At 41.5% G+C, this 27,026-nt stretch overlaps 1 protein-coding gene across 2 annotated transcripts in view; it reads right to left on the bottom strand.

Annotated features, from left to right (window-relative positions):
• Positions 1–27,026, bottom strand: part of USP49 (ubiquitin specific peptidase 49) — a 112,646-nt gene that overhangs the window by 64,268 nt on the left and 21,352 nt on the right. For both annotated transcript variants that reach the window (XM_080666929.1, XM_080666928.1), the window contains exon 3: positions 1,678–1,752. The gene's annotated coding sequence lies outside the window, so the exon portion shown is untranslated. The remainder of the gene's footprint in view (positions 1–1,677; positions 1,753–27,026) is intronic.

Raw genomic sequence — 27,026 nt, 5'->3', positions numbered from 1 at the left:
AAACCTTAAAAGAGTTCATTAACTAGACCAGCACCCCTCTACTCAACAGGACAGGTTCTGTGACTTTGGACAAATTACTCAGTTTGTGTCTCACTTTCCTCAGCTTTTAAAATGAAGATAATAATAGTATCTGCTTCATAAGTGGATGACAGGATTAAATGAGATAATGAGTAAATGAGTAAAGCACTAAAAAACAGTCTGACACATAATAAATACTCAGTAAATGTTAATTTGTTTTCACATAGAAGTCTTCTAAAATAGAGCAGAAAGAGTAGTACATAATAATCTAAGAGAACCCTAAAATAATACAGGAGGAAAAAATATTAAAAAGAGGTGACTTTTAGTGTCCTTGCTTCTTGCTGACAAGCCATGAAAAATATATCAAAGACACTTTCAAAACTATTAGAATTCTGTGAAACAAAAAAGAAACTCAAATGACCCGTCCTTCAAAATAGATGGAAGGAATCTTAGAAAATTTGACATACCTTTCCAGAAACAAGAGATTCCTGAGTCCAGCTTTGACTCAGATACTTTTATGAATAGGATAAAACTATCATAGCCCAAAAATAGGTGTTTATTCATACATACCTATAAGCATCATACACATCATAAGAGATACAGTAAGAGTTGAAGGTGTACAACTCTATTTTCACTTAGTCTAGCAGCATAATCTGAGAGAAATGAAGCTTGAAACCAAAAAGAAAACTTTCACGAAAAAACTTAAAAATCCTTGCCAGGGTTTAACCTTACCCAAGAAGGTGTAACTCTTGGGGTATATCAGACAAAGATTAATCTGTGGAGGGTTGGTACATAAACATGTTAACTGGAAGACATATGGGAATTATAGCTAACATTTACTGAGCACTTACTATCTTCCAGGCATTATTCCAAGTTTTTTATATGGATTAACTAATTAATCTTCAACATGGTATGAGATAGACATTTTATTGTTCCCACTTTATACCCAAGGAATTGAGGCACAGAGAAATTAACTTACCCAACTGTAAAGTTAACAGTGGCTAGTCAAAACCAGTTTGGCTCCTAAGCTCAAGTTTTTAAATACTAGGCAAAGAAGAAGGTTGCACAAATATGATACATATTTGTGCAACCTTATGGGAGGGGGCTAAGATGCAGGCTTTGGGCACCTCTGTTTAAAATGATTCACAATAAGAATGTACGGATGTAGGTAATTTAAAAATGTTATAATCTCATCAATTTAGTCACATCTTTTACTGGGCTTTCTATGAAATTCTATTTGATTGCCACCTGACATAAAATCTGCACTTGCTTAATGAATGGGATCCCCATGGTGAGTCTGACATCACAGCAGCTGGCAGTATTTGGAGAGCAAGAAAAGGTGACAGGTCATGACAGACATATTCTCTATACAACCACCAGTAAGCTTCAAGACCTACCCTAGACTTGTTTTTGTATGGTCGCTGGTGCCCAGATCCCATCTTTATCTTCAAATATGGTTGTGCCTTTCTTAGCTTAAGTTAATTCATAGTACTGAATATTTCTCAACAGTGAGAAGGAAGAAAGTGGTGAAAGTTCAGAATGAAGATAAGACAAAGATAGAAACTGATTACTCACACTAAAAGTATGCCAACCTTGGCAACCTATTACATATTGGCCATACATATGCTATTAATAACTTATTATTATTTTACTTCTTACCCATCAAACAAGTTCTTTTCCATCTTCTTCCATATTACTCCCCAGTCATTGATTAGGTTTCTTCTTCTCTATTACCTACAGAGGAAAACAATCGGTAAGGTTGGGCTAATATATGGCAAGAGAAAAGCAATTTCATGAATTTTATTTATAAATTTTTAAAAAAGGATCAGTATATTACAATGCAGCTTAATGAACTTCTTTAAGTACTCAACATTAAAGCAAAAGAGTAAAAAAAAGCTGTAGTCTTTTTTCAGCTAAGATCAAAGATTCAGTTACTTATGAATAAACTGATCCATAAATGAAAGTATGAAAGGTTTATGTCTTGAAAAAGAACACTTCTGCATTTACTTTAGATTTTAAAGATTATACATGGTCAGAGATTCAAGATGGCGGCAGACAGGACAGCAGTGAGAAATAGAGTGAGAGAGCAAAAGGGGAGTGCATGGACATGTGGGGCGTGTGTGTGTGTGTGTGTGTGTGTGTGTCTGTGTGTGTGTGTGTGAGTGAGGGACAGTTATATTCTGCAGGACTGTTGGGGACTAGTGGCCTAGGTTCCCCTAGCAAGGCAGCCTCTACTACCGCTAAAATCTCTCCTGGGGCAGTTGGCTCTGCCGCAGAGAACGCGCCATCTTGAAGGGGACAGCAGCTGTGACCAAGAGTCCAGCCTCACCTCCACCTGGGGAGACCTCCAAAACCACCCAGGATGCTACAGCCACATTGGCCAGGGACCAGCTGCCTTGGCTGTGAACCCATGAACACCTAAACTCCAGCCTCCCTGGCCATGGGCTCCTCAAAAGTTTGTCCAGGGGGAGACAAAATGGTGCCTTCTCACAGAACAGATAGAAGAAAGAGCTGAATCGAGTAATACCCACTTGGAATTGGTGCATTAAGCACAGCTAGAGAAACAATCTGTGGACAAAAAGGTCAGAAGTAGCTGGGAGACTGGTGGGATCGGGGATCTGGGCTGGAGGGAGAAATGTGTGCATCTGGGAATAGAGTTTCAGAGGGAGACTGCGCTACACCAAGTCCCCATACATTGGGGACACATGTAGCGCTCAACTATGGAAGGGTGTCCACAGGGCTGCTGGCAGTGGAGGACTCTAAATCTAAACCCACAGCCATGAGAGGCTGTGCCCAGAAAAGCAGCCTGAAGTTCTGCACTGGCTGTGCAGTGCTGGGGGGAGAGAGAGACATGCGGCGGTGCAGTTGCTCTGTCTTTATAATTTCCTTGCTTTTACCTGCTAAACCCAGGATCTTTCAATCACAAACACTCACAATGGCTGTGGTGCAGGGGAAGGTGGTTTTGTGGAAGCTGGGGAACAAAACAGGGAGAGGCAACCAGGAAGCCAGCTCTGGGACAGTCCATTCCCTCCAACCCTGGACGTTTTTCTCCTGGAGACCAGGCCCCTCCTAGCAGTGCAGCTGCACCAGCCTTAAGCCCAGCAGGGAAATAAAGATTCAAAATACCCTAAGGGAGCCCTCAGGGACTGGGTTGAGGGGCCATTTGGTCCCTGAAACTAATACAGAAATACCGCCACCTAGAGGCCGTGTCAGAAATAGATGCTTGTGTAAATACGACTGAAAGCAGGCAGAAAAACAAAGCTGGCAAATTGATCCCGCCGGCCTGAAATCAAGGCTGTGGCATCTGACACAGAGGAGAGGTGGATCGCTGGGAGCTTTAACATGGCACTGACTAGCAGGAAGCTGAGACATGGCAGACAGAACAGTGGAGAGGCGTCTTAGATCAGCCCACACAGAACATTAAATACTCGGCTGAAGTGAACGAACTTCACTTTGCTTTTTTTAAAAAATCTTTTACTTAAAAAACTAAAATTTTTTTCTTCATTTTATATATTTTTAAATTATTTTTATTTATTATTATTATTACTAGTGGCCTGGTGCATGAAATTTGTGCACATTAAAAGGGGATTAATTAGAGGAAATATTTTAATATTGCTATTTGTCCTTTCTCTATTAATAGAAGCATTAGAGATGAAAGAAAATTAGTAAAATCTTTCTCCTGTCAAGAGTCTGGGGCATGCCATGGGACCCAGAGTCAAGTCCCCACCCACCCGTGGCACCTCAAAATCAAGCAAGACCCAGACCCAGCCAGCCCCACCCCCAATGGGCGAGATCCAGACCCAACCGGCCCCACCCCCGTCAAGCCCTGCTGGGCAGGGGGTGCAGCCTCAGGTCCCCTGGCCCGGCACCGGCAGGGGGCACAGCCTCAGGTCCCCTGTCAAGCCCTGCTGGGTGGGGGGTGCAGCCTCAGGGCCCCCATCAAGCCCCAGAGGGTGGGGGGCACAGCCTCAGGTCCCCCATCAAGTACCGCCAGGTGGGGGTCGCAGCTTCAGGTCCCCTGGCCCGTCAAGTCCTGCAGAGTGGGGGTCGCAACCTAATGTCCCCCGTCAAGCCCTGCCGGGTGGGGGGCACAGCCTGAGATCAGCCATCAAGCCCCACCGGGTGGGGGGTGCAGCATGAGGTCCCCTGGCCCAGCACCGGGGTGGGGGGTGCAGCTTGAGGTCCCCTGTCAAGCCCCACAGGGCAGGGGATGTGGCCTGAGGTCCCCCGTCAAGCCCTGCTGGGCGGGGGGCACAGCCTCAGGTCCCTCATCAAGCCCTATCAGGTGGGGGGCACAGTCTGAGGTCCCCCGTGGTCAAGCCCTGCCGGCAGGGGGCGCAGCCTCAGGTCCCCCAGCTCAACACCAGGCAGGGGGCGCACCTTAAGGTCGCCCGTCAAGCCCTGCCGGGCAGGGGGTGTGCCTGAGGTCCCCTGTCAAGCCCTACCAGGTGGGGGAGCGTGGCCTGAGGTCCCCCAGCCTGATGCTGGGGTGGCGGGCGCAGCCTGAGATCCCCTGTAAAGCCCCACCAGGCGAGGGGCGCAGGCTCAGTCCCCTGCCCTGGCCCAGTGCCACGCAGCCTCAGGTCCTTGCTGATTGCTCCTTAAGGCTCGTTACGGGAACTCGGCCTCCACTGTGGGTGCAGCCATCTTGTGTTATAGAAACCCTGCCTCTGCTGTGGGCGCAGCCATCTTGTGTTACGGAAATTCCGCCTCCACTGTGGACACCACCATCTTTGTGACAGTGTGATGGTCAATTTGCATATTCCCTCTTTATTAGATAGGATTATTATTATTACTAGAGGCCAGGTGCATGGACTCATGCACCGGTGGGATCCCTCAGCCTGGCCTGCAGGTATCGGGCCGAGGATGGCAGTCTGACATCCCCCAAGGGGTCCCAGAGTGCGAGAGGGTACTCTGCAAAGTTGCTGTTGCTCCGCAGCTCCTGCGTTGAGCATCTGCCCCCTGGTGGTCAATGAGCATCATAGCTACTGGCCAGTCGGCTGGTCGCTTAGGCTTTTATATAGGTTACTAGAGACCTGATGCATGAAATTCATGAAAGGGGATTGGCCCTCACAGCCGCCGCCGGCTGCCTCAGCCCTTGCAGCCCCAGCTTCATCGGGAAGGACATTTGGTCTAATTAGGATATTACACTTTTATTATTATAGATTTTTATTTTTTTTATTAGTGTTCTATATTCTATTTTTATTTTATTATTATTTTTAACATTATTTTACTCTATCTCATTTTTTCCTTTATGCCAACACTTTCTTCCTCACTTCCCCCTTTTCCATCCTGTTTCTCTTCTCCTGTTCCTGCTTTAGTTTTTGTTTCTTCTTTCTTTTTACTCCCTGATAAAAATTGATCTTCTTTATCTGCTCTATTGATGCATTACTATTTTAGTAGTCTCTGTTGGCTTACTCATATATCTAATTTCCTTTCCCCTGCTCCAAGTCCATGCACCCTTCTCTTTTCTCTTTCTTCGCTAGCCAATTTTTTTTCTTCTTGTTGTTGTTTGTTAGTTTGATTTTTTGTTTTTGTTTTTTATTTTATGCTTTTGTTTTCCTCTCCTCGCTTGTTCTCTTCTACTAATAGCTTAGTTTCACTCACCAAACACTCAGGCCTATCTGTGCCCTACCCTATTCTCCTTTTCTAAAAATAAATGAATACATAGATAGAAAGATTAAAGAAAAGGGAAATTATTTTTTTATTGAGTATTTTTTTTACTTTTCTTCTTACACACACATTCTCTTTCTACCTCCTCTATACTGAATCATGGCCATTTCCCCATTCATTTAATTCCTTTACCTTACCTCTGGAAATAAGCTCTGCCTCTTCAGATTCAGCTCCCCTCCTTTTTTTCCGGGTGTTTGTTGTTTGCAATTTTTGGTTCAGTTGTTGGTTTTGTTAACTGTTCCCCCCCATATACGTATATTTTCTTCCCCTTCTTTTTTCTTTTCTCTTACCTTTTTTCCTTTTCTCAATATCATTTTTGTGCTCTGTTCTCTCCCCTAAGTCTTTTTTCTCTGGTGGTCACCTTTATTTGGAGTTATCAGCGTCGTGAATACACTTGTGTTTTGTTCCCTCTGTGTCGTGTCTTGTCAGGTTGTATTTTGTGCCTTTTAGTCAATGTGGTAGAGAGTGAGCCACATAACCAGACACCCTGAGTGGAGTGAAAATGGGAAGACAAAGAAACAGCTCTCATACAAAAGAAAAGGAGGAATCACCAGCAAAGGAAGTTAACGAAATGGGGGCAAGCAATTTATCAAAGAAAGAATTCAGAGCAATGGTCATAAGGAAGCTGAAAAGGATGGAAGACAAATTCAACAACATGTGTAAGAATCAAAAGAAAATGAAGAAGAACCAAGAGAAATGAAGAATGACACAGCTGCAATAAAGAACACAATAGAAAGCATCAACAGTAGGCTAGAACAGTGGTCGGCAAACTGCGGCTCTGTTAACTTATGAGTTTGCTGACCACTGGGCGAGAAGAAGCTGAGAACTGCATCAGTGAGCTAGAAGACAAGGTAGGAAAAAAACACCCAAACAGAGCAGAAACTGGAAAAAAAAATTAAAAAACAGGAGTAGAGTCTAAGGAAGCTTTGGGACAACACGAAATGAAACAACATCTGCCAGAAGGAGAGGAAACTGAGCAAGGAATAGAAAACCTATTTGAAGAAATAATGACAGGAAAATTCCCTGATATTGGGAAGAAAAACCACACACAAGTCCAAGAAGCTCACAGAGTCCCAATCAAGATGAATCCAAAAAGACTGACACCAAGACACATCATAATTAAATTGGCAAACACCAGCAACAAAGTAAGAATCTTAAAGGCTGCCAGAGAGAGACAGAAAGTTACCTACAGGGATCTCCCATTAGACTATCAACTGATTTCTCAACAGAAATACATCAGGCCAGAAGGGAATGGAATGGTGTATACAAAATGATGCAAAGCAAGGGACTGAATCCAAGAATACTATACCAAGCAAGGCTATCATTCAAAATTAAAGGTGAAATCAGGAGCTTCACAGACAAAAAAGGGCTAAGGGAGTTTATTACCACCAAACCAGCAATGCAAGAAATGCTAAAGGGACTGCTGTAAAAAGAAGAAATAAAAAGGGAAGAAGGAACACAGGCCTAAAGAATAAAAATGGCAACAAACAAGTACCTATCAATAATAACCTTAAATGTAAATATATTAACTGCTCCAATCAAAAGACATAGGGTAGATGAATGGATAAGAAAACATAACCCATATATCTGCTGTCTACAAGAGACCCACCTCAGAACAAAGGACTCACACAGACTGATAGTGAAGGGATAAAAAAAAATTTTCAGGCAAATGGAAATGAAAAAAAAAAAAAAAAAAAAGCTGGGTTAGCAATACTTATATCTGATAAATTAGACCTCAAAGTGAAGCCATAACAAGAGATAAGGAAGGCCACTTCATAATACTAAAGGGAGCAATTTAACAAGAGGATATAACTCTGGTAAACATATAAGCACCCAATACAGGAGCACCCAAATACATAAAAAAACTTCTGGAAGATATCAAGGGAGAGATCTATAGCAACACAGTCTTAGTAAGGGACTTTAACACCCTACTGACACTGGATAAATCCTCTAAACAAAAAATCAGCAAAGAAACATCAATCCTAAATGACGTAATAGATCAGATGGACTTAATTGACATCTTCAGAACATTTCACCCCAAAGCTACAGAATATACATTCTTCTCAAGTGCTCACAGGTCATTTTCAAAGATAGATCACATACTAGAACATAGGAAAGGTCTCTTCAAATTCAAGAAGATAGAAATCATATCAAGCATCTTCTCAGACCACAATGGCATAAAATTAGAAATCAACTACAATAAAAACAATGAAAAAAAATCAAATACTTGGAGGCTAAATAGCATGCTATTAAACTAGTGGCTGCGGACCACTGGTGGTCTGTGAGGACCAAAAGGTTGGTGACTGTTGGTTTAAGGAAACCTTTGGAGCAGTAGTTGCCAACCACTGGTCCGCGGACTACTTGTGGCACGTGAGGTCCGAAAGGTTGGCGACTGCAGTATTAAACAATGATTGGGTAACCAAAGAGATCGAAGAAGAAATAAAAAGCATCCTGGTAACAAATAACAATAAAAACACAACAATCCAAAATCTATGGGACACAGTGAAAGCAGTCTTGAGAGGGAAGTTCATAATAGCTCTACAGGCCTAGCTCAAAAAACAAGAAAAAATGGTAATAAATTATCTAACCCTACAACTCAAAGAATTAGAAAGAGAGCAACAAGAAAAGCCCAAAGTTAGCAAAAGGAAGGAAATAATAAAGATCAGAGCAGAAATAAATGACATAGAGACTAAATAAATAAATTATCAATAAAACCAAGAGCTGGTTCTTTGAACGGATAAACAAGATTGATGAACCTCTAGCCAGGCTCACCAAGAAGCATAGAGAGAGGACCCAAATAAATAAAATCAGAAATGAGAGAGGTGAAGTAACAACCGACCCCACAGAAATACAAAGGATTATGAAAAAATACTATGAACAACTCTAGATTCCAACAAACTGGACAACCTAGGTGAAATGGACATATTATTAAAAAATACACGCTCACAAAACTCAATCAGGAAGAATTAAAAAAAAAACACCTGAATAGGCTATAACTACTGAAGAAATTAAAGCAGTAATCAAAAATCTTCCAGCAAACCAAAAGCTCTGGTCCAGACAGCTTTACAGGGGAGTTCTACCAAGCATTCAAAGAAGAACTAAAACCTATCCTCCTCAGACTATTCCAAAAAAATCCAAGAGGAAGGCACACTTCCATGCTCTTACTATGAAGCCAGCATCACCTTAATTCCAAAACCAGATAAAGATATCACAAAGAAAGAGAACTACAGGCCAATGTCCTTGATGAACATAGATGCTAAAATCCTCAACAAAATTCTGGCAAATCGGATCCAGCATTACATTAGAAAGATCATACACCATGACCAAGTGGGATTTATTCCGAGGATGCAAGGATGGTACAATATCTGCAAATCAATAAATGTGATACATCACATAAACAAATGGAGAGACAAAAATCACATAATCATATCAATCGATGCAGAAAAAGCATTTGACAAAATCCAATACTCTTCTTGATAAAAACTCTAAGCAAAGTAGGAAAAGAGGGATCATACTTCAACATAATAAAAGCCTTATATGACAAACCTACAGCCAACATCATACTCAATGGGCAAAAACTAAATTCATTTCCCCTAAGAACAGGACAAGACAGGATGCCCACTTTCACCACTCCTATTCGATATATACTGGACGTGCTAGGCATAGGGATCAGACAAGAAGAAATAAAAGGCATCCAAATTGGAAAAGAAGTAAAATTGTCATTATTCGCAGATGACATGATACTGCACAGAGAAAATCCCAAAGACTCCATCAAAAACTACTAGGCTTAATAAATAAATTCGGCAATGCAGCAGAATACAGAATGAACACCCAGAAATCTATGGCTTTTTTATATAACAATAATGAACTCACAGAAAGAGAAACTAAAAAAACAATCCTGTTTACCATTGCACCAAAAAAATTAAGATACCTATGATTAAACTTAACTAAGGAGGTAAAAGACCTATACTCAGAAAACTCCAGGACATTGAAAAAAAAGAGATAGAGGAAGATGTTAAAAAAATGGGAAGAATATACCATGTTCATGGATTGGTAGAATCAACCTCATTAAAATGTCCATACTACCCAAAGCAAGTTATAGATTCATTGCAATCCCCATTAAAATACCAAATGGCATATTTCACATACCTAGAACAAACTCTCCAAAAATTCATCTGGAATAAAAAAAGACCCCGAATAGCCACAGCAATCCTGAGAAAGACGACCAAAGTTGGAGGGATCACAATACCAGATATCAAGCTGTATTACAAAGCCATGGTTCTCAAACCTGCCTGGTACTGGCACAAGAACAGACATATAGACCAATGGAACAGAACAGAGAACCCAGAAATAGACCCAAGCCATTATGCTCAATTAATATTTGACAAAGGAGGCAAGAGCATACAATGGAGTCTCTTCAATAAATGGTGCTGGGAAATTTGGTCAGATACATGGGAAAAAAAGGAAACTAGACCACCAACTTACACCATACACAAAAACAAACTCAAAATGGTTAAATGACTTAAATGTAAGATGGGAAACCATAAAAATCTTAGAAGACTCCATAGACAGTAAAATATCAGACACATGTTGTAGCAATATCTTTACCGATACAGTTCCTAGGGCAATGGAAACTAAGGAGAAAATAAACAAATGGGACTACATCAAAATAAAAAGCTTCTCCACAGCAAAAGAATCCATCAGCAAAACAAGAAAGCCCACTGCATAGGAGAACATATGTGCCAATGCTATTTCAGATAAGGGTTTAATCTCCAAAATTTACAGAGAACTCATACAACTTAAGAAAAGGAAGATAAACAACCCCACCAAAAAATGGGCAAAGGACCTAAATAGACACTTTTCAAAAGAGGACATACAGAAGGCCGAGAGACATAAGAAAACATGCTCAAAGTCTCTAATCATCCAATAGATGCAAATCAAAACAACAATGAGGTACCAGCTCACACCTGTCAGAATGGCTATCATCAACAAATCAACAAACAACAAGTGCTAGTGAGGATGTGGAGAAAAAGGAACCCTTGTGCACTCCTGGTAGGAATGCAGACTGGTGCAACCACTGTGGAAAACAGTATGGAGTTTCCTCAAAAAGTTAAAAATGTAATGCCATTTGACCCAATAATCCCACTTGTAGGAATATATTCCAAGAAACTAGAAACACAAGTCAGAAAGGATATATGCACCCCTATGTCCAGAGCAGCACAATTCACCATAACTAAGATTTGGAAACAGCCTAAGTGCCCATCAGCAGATGAGTGGATTAAAAAACAGTGGTACATCTACACAATAGAATACTACGCTGCTATAAAAAAAGAAGGAACTTTTACCATTTGCAACAGCATGGATGGAAATGGAGAGCATTGTGGTAAGCAAAATAAGCCAGTCAGAGAAAGATAAATATCATCAAAGGACTATGCATGCATATTAGCATAACCAATGGACAAAGACACTGGGGCAGTGGGGAATTGCCCTCGGAGGTTGGGAGTGGCGGGGGTGGGGGGGTCAATCAGGGAAAAAGGAGACATATGAATACTTTAAACAATAAGAAAATAATAATTTGCAAAAAAAAAGATTATAGATGGTCTTTGCATATATCCCAAAACTTGTCAGAAAAACAAAAAACCAATTCATAGTAACAAAAATACTTGAGTATGAGAAGCTAAAATTATTTTTGCATAAGCAAACTATATAATAACTAGAGGCCCAGTGCACGAATTTGTGCATGGGTGGGGTCTCGTGACCTGCCCTGATTGGGGCTGATTGGGCCAGGCTGGTGGGGAGGGGAGGGACGTGGGAGGTTGGCCAGCCGGCCCCGCCCCCTGGTTGAAGGGAAAATTTGCATATTAGCCTTTTATATATAGGATGAAAGATGCCATGAAGTGACCCCTTTGTGTTAGATGGGTTCGTGCATCTTGGGGAAGCAACATACATTTTATATATAAGGACATTAGATTAGTGAAATATCTAGAGTATAGGATTTGGACAAATTACATGTATAATAATTTTTCAGGTTTCTGACTCTTTATTCAGGAAGTGGACTCAATAAGCTTCGATTAGTACACAGTCAGCCACCATGTAACACAATGAAAAATCTTCTATTTTGTCATCCTATAACTAACACAAGAATTCCTCTTAGAAGGAACTTTCTTTGTGAAAATATGTTTCCTCAATATGGGTCACCCCACCTCTCATGCCCTGCAGAATAGCTGTCAAAAGAAGGAAACTTGCATTAGACAAGGGAAATATTTTATCTCTGAAAGGAAGAGAGAACGATGAGGAGAGGGACAGGAAGAGAAGAGTCAGTATAATGGAACAAAGCTGGGATTAGGTGGGGGCGAAGTTCTTGTGTCAAGAGAGGCCTAAAAACATTTTGAGAATGGGGATGCTTTACCAGGGAAGTTGCATTAATACAATGTAAAGCTCACCCCACCTCTATTTTGTCTCCCTTCTTCAGTTAGGTGTACCAAACCCACAAATGTCCTGTGTGAATCAGAGGAAGAGCCAGCTTTCACGCCTGAGTGTACACAGTGCCCGTCAGAGGTGCAAGGCAAGAAAATAGGGGGCTAGGAGGCAGAAGTGACTGTGAGAAGATAAAACCCAGGAAATGCACCAAAAACTTTTTTTTTCCAATCCTCCACCTGAGAATATTTTTTCCACTGATTTATTTATTTTTTTAGAGAGCAGAAGGGAAGGGGATAGAGAAACATGGATATGAGAGACACATCGACTGGTTACCTCCCAGGGGATTGAGCCTGCAACCCAGATGCATGCCCTTGACTAGAACTGAACTTGGGACCTAGAATATTTAACTAAATGGAGTTTAGGTTTTTGTTTGTTTTTTTTTTTCAAATTTTTATTAAGGTATTATATGTGTACATATCTTACCATTGCCCCCCCTACCCCAATCCCATACATGCCCTTCCCCCCCCAATGTTTTGCATCTGTTGGTTACTCTTATTGGAGTTTAGGTTTAAAAGCCCAATGAAACAGCTATTAATTTGAAGGATAATGACTTCAATAATTATGATGGTGATCTTGAAAACTGGGAAATTATAATAAATCAGCTTACTATTAATAAGACTCCACACATTCCAACATTTTCCATCTAGGTCCAGCTTATGCCACTTAAACTACTACAATATACTTTTGAATGGGGGAAGGGAAATTATAGAATACGTATATAAAATAAATCACTACAGTAGGAACAAACAAAATGTGGATGACATCCCTTTAAGTCATTATTAGAAACTAGAGGTCTGGTGCACGAAATTCGTACATTGCAGGGGTGTCCCTCAGCCTGGCCTGCACCCTCTCCAATCTGGGACCCCTCAGGGGATGTCCAACTGCCCTCAGTGATCGGGCCTAAACCGGCAGTTGGACATCCCTCTCACAATCCTAGACTGCTGGCTCCTAACTGCGCACCTGCCTGGCTGCCCCTAACTGCCCTCCCCCACCGTCAGCCTAATCGCCCCTCACTGCCTCTGAATGCCGACCTGATCACCCCTAACTGCCCACCCTGCTGTCTGGGTCGCCCCCAACTGCCCCCTCCCTGCTGGCCTGGTCGCTCCTAACTGCCTCCCCTCACTGGGGCCTGGTCACCTCTTACTGCCCCCCCTGCTGGCCAGGTTGCCCCCACCTGCTGGCCTGATCACCCCCAATTGCCCCCCCCTGCTGGCCTGGTTGCCCCCAACTTCCCCCCCCAGCCAGCCTCGTCGCCCCACGCAGCCTACTGTTCAGTCGTTTGGTTGTCCCTCACTAACCCCCCTACCGGCCTGGTTGTAGGCAGCCATCTTGTGAGGGCATGATGGTCAATTTGCATATTATCTCTTTATTATATAGTATAAGGTCCCCAGCAAGCTTATTCAAGCTGATCTATTAAGGAAACTTGCTGTACTCTCAGGCTTTGTGGTGTCATGCAGGGCAAGACATAGAGAACAAAGACCAGTTATCATCATGGTTTTCCTTTCTAGCATAGACCCTATACAAGTTACTTAACTCTCTGAGCCTGCTTTCTCATCTACTTCATAGCACTGGTGTAAGGATTAAATACTGGTAAGGCAGTTGGTAAAATGCTACTATACCACCTGGCACATAGTTTATGATCCTTATCTTTCTACCTTTAGTTTAGAACAATTTTTCAGGGCGTGAGGAGAAAATCTATTATTGAAAACCTTACTCAACTTACTCTTTTTCAGCCTAATAATGATGATGATGTTGATGACATTTATATAGCCTTTCCTGTATTCCAGACACTCATTTAAGCACTTTTACACATGTTAACTCATTCAATCCTCACAACTATGAGCAGGCATTGTGTGTGTGTGTGTGTGTGTGTGTGTGTGTGTGTGTGCGCGCGCGCGCACGGGCGCGCTTGTGTTATTTTCTGTTCATCCTCACCCAAGGATATTTTTCCCATTGATTTTTAGAGCAAGTGGAAGGGAGGGAGAGAAGGAGGAGGTGGAGAGAAAAACATCAATGTGGGAGAGACACATCTATTGGTTGCCTCCCACACACGGCCCAGCCCCAGGATAGAACCTAAACCCAGGTACAGGCCCTTGACCAGGACTTGAACCCGTGACCCTTCGGTACTCGGGGCTAATGTGCTAACCACTTAGTAATACCAGCCAGGGCAAGGTAGGCATTATCTTTAGCCCCATTTCACAAACATTGAAACTGAGGAACAAATAAGTCCCACAGTTAACAAATGGCAGAGCTAGGACTCAAAACCAGGTTGTTGCTCTTAAGAAATACTAGCATTGCTCAGCTGGTGTGGCTCAGTGGTTGAGTGTAGACCTATGAACCAGAAGGTCATAGTTCGATTCCTGGTCAGGGCACATGCCTGGGTTGCAGGGTCTAACCCAGGGGTGGGCAAACTTTTTGACTCGAGGGCCACAATGGGTTCTTAAACTGGACCGGAGGGCCGGAACAAAAGCATGGATGGAGTGTTTGTGTGAACTAATATAAATTCAAAGTAAAGGAGCGGAGGGGAGAGCAAGAGAACCGGATAGAACAGCCGGATCCGGCCCGCGGGCCGTAGTTTGCCCACGGCTGGTCTAACCCCAATGTGGGGTGTGCAGAAGGCAGCTGATCAATGATTCTCATCATTGATGTCTCTCTCTCTCCCTCTGCCTCCCTCCCTCCCACTTCCTCTCTGAAATCAATAAAAATATATTTAAAAATAAATAAATACTAGCACCAAGGACTAACAATCAAGGTGACAGCATCAAGGCCCTTTCTTTAAGAGCTCTCTAATATGGCCTGGCCGGTGTGGCTTAGTTGGTTGCACGTCATCCCATCCCATGCACTGAGAGGTTGCTGGTTTGATTTGCTGTCAGGGCATGTGCCAGGGTTGCAGGCTCAATACCTGGTAGGAGGCATGTGGGAGTGATAGATGTTTCACTTTCCCATTGATGTTTCTCTCTCTCCCCTCCCTTCCTCTCTCTTTAAATATCTATTTAAAAAAGGAGCTCTCTAATATTAATGTACTCAGATAGGGCATGTTCAGATGGCTTATCAAATAATATAGATCCATATTTTAGTTAAGATACCTTAAATATATATATATATATATATATATTGTTTATACATTTTAATATAGCTTATATGTTATCTTTCTTAAAAACATTTACTATATTATATACATTTTATATTTTTAAAAGTTGACAAAGAGATTATTAATAAATTTAAATCAGAAAAGAAACTTACCAAGATTATACCTTTTCCAGCAAGGTCAGTAATGTGGCACTGAATCACTAATAGAGGACCCCCTCTTTTATTTGTATGAATCACTAATAGAGGACTCCCTCTTTTAAATTCAAGTTTATCCCAAAATACAAACATTTATTAATCTATGCTGTATCTTACCTGTAAGTACCTTCCCTGTAAGCTCCTGGAACACAGCAAAAGCATCTTGTCTTACTTGTAACCATCAATGATATCTGAAAATGTGCCTAGTGCTTACTAGGTGCTCAACACATATTGATGAAAGAAGAAAGAGGCTGGGTATTAAACAAAGGAAAATTCAAGTCCACCTATTATTTCCACTCACAATCTAAGGCACTAACACTCCAGGCTTATTTCTACCACCCATTCACTCCATAATTTTACTATCAGCAAGGTCCTGCCAGATTTAAGTGTCTTCTTGACATTTTTGGCCTATTCCAATCTTTAATCTCATGTAGCAAACATCTTATGACAAAGAGTATCAAGGATACAGTTAATCAGAAGATTCATGCATGCCTGCATACATGCAACATACTACGATGGCACTTTATAGTTTTCAAAGTTCTTCCACATACATCTTCCAGGTATCTCAAGACAACCCTGAGTGTAGACAAGGCAGGTGTACTGATAGTCTAGGAAGCTACCCCTAAAGCCTGTGGTGTTGCATGATACCTAGTCTAGCTCTGAAGTCCCACTCAAATTTAAAATTCTAAATTTTGTACATATCACCCTAAGTAATAATGCAAAAGAAACATAACATTTTACATTTCAGTGTATTGCATGGACAGTATAAACAAAGGGCTCAAGATCTTCTGACTTTACTGTTCTAAGTTTCTAAGTTATTAGTTTGCCATAGATTTTACCCATCAACAGCTCTGAATAATGATTTAAGTTCAAGTTAAGGATCTCTGCATAGAAAGTGTGCTGGAAGCCAAGACCAACAGTAATTAATACAAATGCGAGAAGTCCGGTCAGAAGGCTGAATAGGGCTTTGATATTCAGAAGGCTGAATGTCTGCATTGTTATTACCTGCTGCTGACTCAATGGCCGAAGGCAACCCCCCCTAACCTGATAATCCTTTTACTGTTGGCTAAATATTACCTTTGATATGCCTGTTTGCATTCCTAAAAGGCAACTGTGTATTCTAGTAAATAAAAAGAAGATGGGTGCGGAGATTCAATGGAGCTTAGTCCCTTGAACTAAGTTCACAGCTGGCTTCCCCAATAATTTCCAAGTTTATATTTCTTGTCTTGTATATTAATTTGCGCGTCAGCCCTTTCTCCAGGCCTTTGAACCCAGGCCACGCAGGCCGTGGCCTCACAAAAGTGCAAAGCAGACAGATTTATGATTTTCTGTAAACCACAAGTATTGCATTTATACTCTCTGATCGTGGTTCATAATAATCTAAATGACAAAATAAATCTAAGTTCACTTGTCAAATGAATTGATTTCTTATGTTAAATTATTTATTAAAAAGTTTTTCCACCATTAAGCAGAAATGTAGTGCATGGATTTATGAAGCTGTTAGACAGTATACATGAAATGACAACATAAACTGTGAGTTTCCTGAGGACAAGATTGCTTCTCATTCATTTTCATGTGCCATTGTCTTTACATTATTATTTGTATGAATCACTAATAGAGGACCCCCTGTTTTAAATTCAATTTTATCATGACTAGGCAGGAATTTTGTACTATAGGAGAAATTTTGGTCCTCAAGACAGACATGACCTACTTTTTTTTGTAAGAGAAAACTGAGGCCCAGGGAATTTAAGGCACTTGGAGGTCCCAGCACTGTTTTGGGCAGAAGCCAGGCTAAACTCAGTGTCTTCTGACTCCCAATCCATTTCACGAAGGGATTCAATTTTGATGCTCAGAAAAATCATCTAGTTAGTATTAGAGGGCCTTTGAGTTTTTTTCCTCAAAAAAATATCCTAGGATGGGTGGGTAGGGGTGGACAAAGCAGAAGAATCCAGACTAGCTCCTGAACTGTGTGCTTCTCCTGAGAGTGGGAGTCACCAGCAACTGTTAGCTGGCCAGCTTTCCTGGAAGTCTGAAATGGGACCCAGGTATTCTATGTTTAACAGATGCCCCTTATAATAAAAAGAAAACTTGGTGAACAAAAATTTAACCTGTGAGTAAGCATAAGGCCTCTAGAAAGTCGATCAACTCTACGAAAAGAATTAAAAAATTATTTTATTGGGTAGTGTTTTCACTGTAGACAGGAAGGCTTTTTCCCCTCAGTAAAAAGGCTTTTTAATTTGTACAATTGTTGCTATTTTTTTTTTAAATACCCTAACTACTCTATTTACTTCCGGTGAAACAAAACCAGTCATTAAAAATGTTCTGTGCTTTTATTTTTCCAGACTGGAATGGAATGGCTCTCCTAAAAAATCCCCATGTGTACACACACACACACACACACACACACACACACACACACTCAACCATTTCTCTTAAGCCATTAAGTTTCCTTTTCTAGCTTCAGTGCAAATCACTTTTGTTTTTGTTCTGTTTTAATCATCTGGCATTCACACGTTGCTGTTAATATGTGCTTGTTTTTAATTAAAACAAGAAGGTTTAAAAAATAAATAGCCCTGGCTGGTGTGATTAAATTGGTTGGGCATTGCCCTGTGCACCCACAGGTTGCTCATGCCTGAATTGCAGGCTCAATCCCTGATGGGGTGTGTGTGGGAGGTAGCCGATAGGTGTTTCACTTGCCGATCCTTGTTTCACTTTCACGTTGACGTTTCTCTCTCCCTCTCCTTTCCTCTCTCTCTAAAATATCAATTTTTAAAAAATCTTTTAAAATAAATAAATAAATAAATAAATAAAAGTTCACTGCAAAATTTACTTCTTAGGTCATATGCTTTCTAACATTTATAATGCCTTTTAAATTAAAAACTTCACATGGCATTTACCACTGTAAATTGTAATTTTTATCATCTCTTCACACATACATTTTGTATAGAACAAAACATTTCCCATTGTCTTGGCATCCTATATAATAAAAGTCTAATATGCAAATCGACTTAACAACTGGAACGACCAATGGTGGGGGGAGGGGGGCCAGCTAGCGGGCAGTGCCAGGCCAGGCAAGATGGGTGCCAGCGGACAGAGAGAGGGGATGGTGATGGGGGGTGGGGCCGCCCGCTCTACAGCCCGCGGGTCACCTTCTGCAGAGGGAGGCCAGACTGCGGCTTAGGCCCACTCCCCTCAGGGAACAGGCCTAAACCTTCAGTTGGACATCCCCCGAGGGCTCCTAGTCTGCTAGAGGTCGCAGGCCAGGCTGAGGGACCACGCCCCGCCCCCTCCAGTGCACAAATTTTCGTGCACCCGGCCTCTAGTTCTTAAACAAAAACGATTTGGCATCAATACAACAATGTATAAGAAATCCAGAGTCTCAGACTGAAAGATGATCAAGCCCCACATTAGAAACTTTCTTCCCTAAGTGACTATGTAATGGTTAGGACCAAAAGGCTTTAGGAATTCACCTGCCTTGTTGACTGACTTCCATATCTAATAAGAGACTAAATGGGTCTGTTAATTTATAAGGAGCGTAAGAACATGGGAGTGTAAAAAAGCCTTAGATTTAGAATCAGAAGGCTTGGGTTTACATCCCAGGTTATTCACTTATTAGCTGTATACCTGGGAAACTCACTAAAGTCCTCTAAGTCTTCACCTATACATGGATATAACATCAACTCTCCTCCTTTTCAAGGATGCTGTGAAGATCAAATGAGAAAATGTGTAAGTGCATTATAAACTGACAAGAGCTACTCATGGGTTAGCTATTCTTTCCTGGCTACCAAAGAGAGCAAAGACTTGAGATCATTATTCTGGTGAGAAGAGGCATTGGCATTTGAAAATTCCAGGAGGTTGGGGGCATGCTGGGATAAAAGAGCCTGATCATTCAGGTACAGCTCAGGAATCCTAAAATGTGTTTGGTATCTGGGTCTTTATTTTAGTTTAATAACATCCTGGTCTTAACTAACAACTTAATAAGGATTAAAAGGCATAAGATCTTAGCCAGATTGGAATTCCTTCTCACCAAAAAATAAAATGACCTAAAAGCAATAGCATAATATGCTTGCATTCTCCCCAATCATCCAAGATAAATATATGCAAACAAAAGCAATACCAAATCCCATTTAGTTTGCAGAGCCACAGTATTAGCCACGAAATGACTTTCCATACCCCAGAGCACACCCCAGAGTTGCTATTTCATAAATAGCACACCCCAGAATTGCTATTTCATAACTGTGCTTGAATCTAACTCCCCACATATATTACTGATTGGTAGAGTTCAGTCTGCCAGCATATATTCAGACCATTTTAAAAACATTAATTCTATCATTGCCAAGCATCTTTATAAATACTATACAACAATTTTATTAGCACAGCCTGGCAATTTTAATGGGAAGAGGACATTTATGAACATGTATTAGACTCCTACTAAATACCATGTCCTGTGAGGTGTTTTCACATATATTTGCTCAGTTAATTCTCACAATGAAGTAGATGTCAGCAGCACTTTACAGATGAAGAATGGATATTCAAATTGGTTATTAAGTGACTAGCCCAGGATCATGCAGTAAGAAAACAGTATAGCTTAGACCCAAGGTAATTGCTTTGAGTTAGTGTGAGTGCCATGGTCAAACGTAATAGACAGTTAGCAATATCCTGAGGCACTTTACCTTCCTTGTTTGAGAAGTTATTGAGCTATAAATATACACTTCTCCTAAAGCAATGTCGGCAAACTGCAGCTCGCGAGCTGCGGTTTGCCACTCTGTTGACTAATGAGTTTGCCGACCATTGTCCTAAAGAAACAGTTTCTAACTTTAAAATTTAAACATAAAGATTTATTTCAGCTAGCTGTTTTCAGAGAAAACATTGCAAAGGAAACATTAATTCACTAAATACAGCAATAACTGTTTTATAAATAAGATATCTCTTGAAAATCATATCTAAAAAAGTGCCAAAATTACTTGTGTCTTACAAACATGAAAATATTTTAAATAAGAAATTTAAAATATTATATTAGAAAAATGCTTCCTATAACCACAGCTCTTTTAAAAATTAAATTTAGCCCAGCTGGCATGGCTCAGTGGTTAAGCATCAACCTATGAACCAGGAGATCATGGTTCAATGCCCGGTCAAGGCACATGCCCAAGTTGCAGGCTCTATCCCCAGTATGGGGCATGCAGGAGGCAGCCTATCAATGATTCTCTCATCATTGATGTTTCTATTTCTCACTCCCTCTCCCTTTCTCTCTGAAATCAATAAAAATATATTTAAAAAAATTTTTTAATAAATAAGTAAAAATTAAAGTTAGCTCTAACCTAAATATCACTATTCACTATATTACAAGTGATATTGTTGGTTTTCCCTGATAATTAATAATTAATTCCCATGAAAAAAATTATATTTATAAAATAAATATTTTAGTCCTAACCGGTTTGGCTCAGTGGATGTAAAGAAAAGGGAACCCTTATACATTGTTGGTGGGAATATACAGCCACCATGGAAAACAGTATGGAGGTTCCTCAGAAAATAAAAATAGAACTACCACGCAAACCAGCAATTCCACCTCTGGGAATATATCTGAAGGAAACAAAAACACTAACTCAAAAGATATATGCATACCCATGTTCACTGCATTGTTTAAAATATCCAAGATATGGAAACAACTTACATGTCCACTGATAAATGAATGGATGAAGAAAATGTGAGAAACACACACACACATAAACATTACTTAACCACAAAAAAGAAAATCTTGCCATTGGTGGCAACATAAATGAATTTGAGGGTATTAAGTTAAATGAACTAAGTCAGAGAAAGATAAATATTGGGTCATTTCACTTATACATGGAACTTAAAACCAAAAAAAAAACCCACAAGAAAAAGGTATACACCCAAGTTCACAGATACAGAAAACGACTGGTGGTGGCCAAAAGTGGGGGTGAAGGTGGGAGGGTGAAATGGGTGAAGGGAGTCAAAAGATACAAACTTCTGGTTATAAGATAAATAAATCCTGGGGAATCTAATGTACAGCATGGTGACTATCCTATACTATCTAATAAAAGAGTAATATGCAAATTAACCATCACTCCGCTATACCACCAGCCACGCCCACCAGCCAATCAGGAGCGAATATGCAAATAAACCCAACCAAGATGGCTATGGCCACAGAGAGCAGGAGGGAGGCTTGGGTTTCCCTGGCAATGGAGGAAGCCAAGCTTTCCGTGTGCCCTTGCCGGCCTAGGCCTCCACTCAAGGCTACAAAGTTTCAATGATAGAACATACATGAATCCCAACAGAAATAGCTGCCACCACGGAGCAAGCAGAAGGCTTGGCTCCACTCCAGGTTACAAAGTTTCAATTGTAGAAGATAAATAAACCCCAGATACCAGGGCCTCCGCTTGGGTCGCCAGGGGGTGTGGCTGGCCTGCAAATCACCACAGGCCCCTTGCCTAGGCCGCCCCACGCCCCAAGGGAACCCCAACCCTGATCCGGGACACCCGTCAGGGCAAACCAGCTGGCCCCCACCAGTGCACCAGGCCTCTATCCTATCTAATAAAAGAGTAATATGCAGATTGACCATCACTCCAACACACAAGATGACAGCCCTCATGTGGCCAAAGATCCTGCCCCCATGTGGACACAAGATGGCCACCACAAGATGGCCAGCAAGGGAGGGCGGTTGGGAGGGACCAGGCCTGCAAGGGAGGGCAGTTGGGGGCGATGAAGCCTGCAGGGGAGGGCAGTTAGGAGTGACGAAGCTGGCAGAGGAGGGAAGTTGGGGGCGATCAGGCCTGCAGGGAAAGGCAGTTGGGAGGGACCCAGACCTGCAGGGGAGAACAGTTGGGGGGACCAGGCCTGCAGGGGAGGGCAGTTAGGGGTAACCAGGCCTGCAGGGGAGGGCAATTGGGGGGGACCCAGGCCTGCAGGGGAGAGCAGTTGGGTGGGACCAGGCCTGCAGGCGAGGGCAGTTAGGGGAAAACAGGCTGGCAGGGAAGCAGTTAGGCATCAATCAGGCTGGCAGGGGAGTGGTTAGGGGGTGATCAGGCTGGCAGGCAGAAGCGGTTAGGGGCAATCAGGAAGGCAGGCAGGCGAGCAGTTGGGAGCCAGCAGTCCTAGATTGTGAGAGGGATGTCCCAGATTGGAGAGGGTGCAGGCTGGGCTGAGGGACACCCCCCGCCCGTGTACAAATTTTGTGCACTGGGCCTCTAGTATACAAATATTGAATAATTATGATGTATACCTGAAACAAATATGTAATATGTCAATTATGCCTAAATACATAAATAAAATATACAGGTAAAAAGACTGAAGACCTTTTTCATCATTGAGCTATTTTGCTTTCAAGTTTAGAATTTGAGACATAATAAAGAGAAGCAAAATCCTAACTTTCTTGATAATAGTCAGGATAGTAGTTAACCTGGGATGGGGCATAAGGGAGGATTACACAAGGAACTTTTATACTTATAGAATGGTTACCCCAGCTTTAACCTTACTAGTCTTTAAAATGTATGTATGTATTTCATATATTATATTTCACAATAAAAAATAAAAATTAGAAAGAATAAAAAATAAATTTCCTAAGTACAATGACAAAACACTGATTAAACTTAGATGGAGGGAGAGACAAAAAAATCCCCAAACCAACAGAGCTCTATTATTCTAAGTGTTCTAAGGTTACTTCAGATTATGTTTGCAAAGCTTGGCTCAGTCATGGAAAAATTGCCATTGGGTTCCACTCAATCCCAAGAGTCATTACTTTTCTTTGTCTGTCAGTTGTTATACAGGGTGCCACTGGTTCACTGGGAGCCACACTTTATGATCATGAAATCTGAAGGTTATATGGAATCTCAGAGGGCTTCTCTTCCAACATGTTCATCTCCAGATAAGGGAACATTAGACCCCTTAGCTTCCAAACAACATGTTTTCCCTGCTCTGCTCCCAGCTGTGACAGAAAGAAAGGGGCTGAGCCCATTCTTTCAATTGCCTTGCAATAGTGACTAGAGAAAAGGTGGATTTATATCAATCATCGGGAATCTGTCAAAGAGTTAATATGTACCCCAAAAGATGCTAGCACCTCCAGAGGAACCCAGTCCTCAGTCAAAGAAGGCATTCCATAAACATATGTTGTAAGTGATTTTATTGAAAAGTATAAAACAGGATTTCAGCCCCACGGACTTTACATATAAATGAAAAATGCCAAACAATTCTTAGTCAACATGGAATTCAGTGGTGTTCTGGGGCAAACTACATAATACAAACTATAAGATAGAAAGAGAAATAAGACAAAAGGTTGACAAAGTATGGAGTAAAATGTAGGAAGGGGTCTTGGAAGAGAAGAATTGAGAACTGAAAAATTGGAAAAGAAAGTATGCTATGATTTCTCAAAGGAACCTGTTGACATTTTTATACTTGTTCTCTTTTCCATATTATTTAAAAACTAGAGGCCCGGTGCATGATTTCATGCACCAGTGGGGTCCCTCGGCCTGGCCTGTGGGATCGGGCAGAAACCGGCTCTCCAAGATCCCCCGAGGGGTCCCGGATTGCAAGGGCACAGGCCTGGCTGAGGGAGCCCACCAGTGCAAGATCGGGGTGAGGAGAGATGCAGGAGATTGGCCTGGCCAGTAAGGGAAGGACCACGGGAGAGCTCCAAGGCGTGTCCAGCCGGGACCTCAGCAGCAAACTAACCTACCAGTCAGAGTGTCTGCTCCCTGGTGGTCAGTGCACATCATAGCGAGCCGCTGAGCGGCCTTAGCATATCATTAGCATATTACGCTTTGATTGGTTGAATGCCCGACCAGTTGACCAGACACTTAGCATTTTAGGCTTTTATTATATAGGATTTTAACAGGCATACTTATTTGTTATAAATAGTTTTACCTGTTATAATTATATTTGGGGAAAGAGTTGCCACCCTCCCCCACATGGAACTTGCGGAGCCTATTGAGAAGGGAACAGGAGGAGGAAAAAAGAAACCTTTTAAATGCTAATTATAATTCTTCAAGACAGAAACATCTTTTTTTTTTTTTTAATATATTTTATTGATTTTTTACAGAGAGGAAGGGAGAGGGATAGAGTTAGAAACATTGATGCGAGAGAAACATCGATCAGCTGCCTCCTGCACACTCCCTACTGGGGATGTGCCCGCAACCAAGGTACATGCCCTTGACTGGAATTGAACCTGGGACCCTTCAGTCCGCAGGCCGACGCTCTATCCACTGAGCCAAACCAGCCAGGGCAAGACAGAAACATCTTTAAATAGTAAGATACAAATGTTCTTAAGTTTTAAAATTCACCAAAATAAAACTAAATCCCCAAATATTAACAGGGGGAAAAAACTTAAAAAATTCCATGATTGTAACCTAACATCTACACTCAACTAATAGGACATTTGGGTGACATGAGTGATGGATAAAGGGCTCCTATTTCCAGGTACTTTAATGAGAACAGAACCATACTGGTAAGGAAAAGAACACTGGAGAAGAGATTCAGTTCTAGTTCTAAATAGATGAGTAAATGTAATTAAGCCACTTCTCAACTGAAACAGGTGTCTGTTTCCACATCTGCAAAAAGAACATTTAGGAGACAACCTAAATTTGTTATTCTACCTGTAAACTTCCTAAAGTCAGTCAGATGTCATTCTCTTATAGCAAGCTATATGTTAGGCATTAATCCATGAGGATAGCAAAAACCAAATGAATTTATGTACCTTAGAATTCTGCTACTGTAGCAAAATTCTGCAATTGCTATAAGCCAGCGATTTTCAACCTTTTTCATCTAACACCACACATAAACTAATTTCTAAAATTCTGCAGCACACTTTCAGCTTTGGGCTCAGAGGAGGCATAGGTGCAACTTTTTCAATCTTTCCGAATCCGGGTTCATCTGATACCAGCCGCCTCCACCATGCCACAGAAGTTCAATCCCAAGGGGATCGAAGTCGTATATACCTAAGGCCCAATGATGATGAAGTCGGTGCCACATCTGCCTTGGTCCCCTAGGCCAGTGGTCGGCAAACTCATTAGTCAACAGCGGCAAACGGCGGCTCGCGAGCTGCATATGGTTCGCAAGCCGCAGTTTGCCGACCACTGCCCTAGGCTTGTCTCCAAAAAGCATCAGTGATGATATTAACAAAGCAACCAGTGATTGGAAGGGTCTGAGGATTACAGTGAAACTGACCATTCAGAACAGAGAGGTCGAGACTGAGGTAGTGCCTTCTGACTCTGCCCTGATCATCAAAGCCCTCAAAGAACTGCCACGAGACAGAAAGAAGCAAAAAAGCATTAAGCACAGTGGAAATATCACTTTGGTTGAGAATGTCAACATTGCCGGACAGATGAGGCACCGATCTTAAGTTAGAGAACTCTCTGGAGCCATAAAAGAGATCCTGGGGACTGCCCCGTCTGTGGGCTGCAATGTTGATGGCCGCTACCCTCATGACATCATAGATGACATCAACAGTGGTTCAGGGGAATGCCCGGCTAGTTAAAAAGTACAAAGGAAAATATTTCAATTACAGATCATTTGACAATCAATAAAAATAAAAAAAATTCTGTGGCACACCAAAAATTATATTTTTTTGTCTATCTAGCAACAAAAAGGGGTATAATTTTTAATTTTTTTTTCAAAGAGAGGAAGGGAGAGGGACAGAGAGATAGAAACATAAATGATAAGAATCACTGACCAGCTCCCTCCTGCATGGCCCCTACTGGGGATTGAGCCCACATCCCAGGCATGTACTCTGACCAGGAATCAAACCATGACCTCCTGGTTCATGGGTCGACAATCAACTACCAAGTCACACCAGCTGGGCAGTATAATTTTGATTCATTCACACCAAACAGCTATTGTTGTCACTTTTTTAATTTGACAATCTAAGGGAAAAGAGGTCAGTGCCCTTGAATGTTTTAAAAATTCTTGTGGCACAGTGTGCCATGGCACACGGGTTGAAAATCACTGCTATTAAGTCTTATGTGGAAACAGGGCATCAACGAAATAAGCTTGAATTTTCCATGAAACATAATGCACTAAATACCTCTGCATTTACCTCTGTCCTCCCCATAACTCCATTAAAATGGAATCAAAAACATAAAATACACAAAGAATAGAAAAATACAATAACAAAGTTTTCGGAAGCTAAAACGCAAATGGTTATTTGATTTAGCAGAACAAAGAAAGCAAAAGCTATAAGCATGTTAAGCAAAAGCCCCAAACAAAATGAATTGTGTTGGGATAAACCAGAAAAGCTCAGAATGCTTCTGAAAGTGGAGAATGCAGGTAGGCCTAAAAAAAGGAGAACAGGGTAAAAGTTACACCCCAAGGTTCCCTCCTTAACTCCAGGTATCCACTGGTCAGAGGACAGGAAGTGTGTTCTCTGGAAACTGAAGAAACTCTATACTTAAGCATAACAATGGTCAGCCCTACCAGTCTAAAAATCTGGGGATTAATGGAAACCTGAAAGGTAAATATCTCCAGCTCTATCCCCACGCAGCTCCCCAAATGTTGCAGCCAGGTGTGTAAGCCAATGACTGAAGCATTGGCCAAGAGAAAAATACCTACAAATACTGACT

This window comes from Plecotus auritus (genome assembly GCF_963455305.1).
Source record: "Plecotus auritus genome assembly, chromosome: 4".
NCBI lineage: Eukaryota > Metazoa > Chordata > Mammalia > Chiroptera > Vespertilionidae > Plecotus > Plecotus auritus.
The sequence above is the reverse complement of the archived record's forward strand: the minus strand, read 5'-3'. Positions and strand labels throughout refer to the sequence as shown.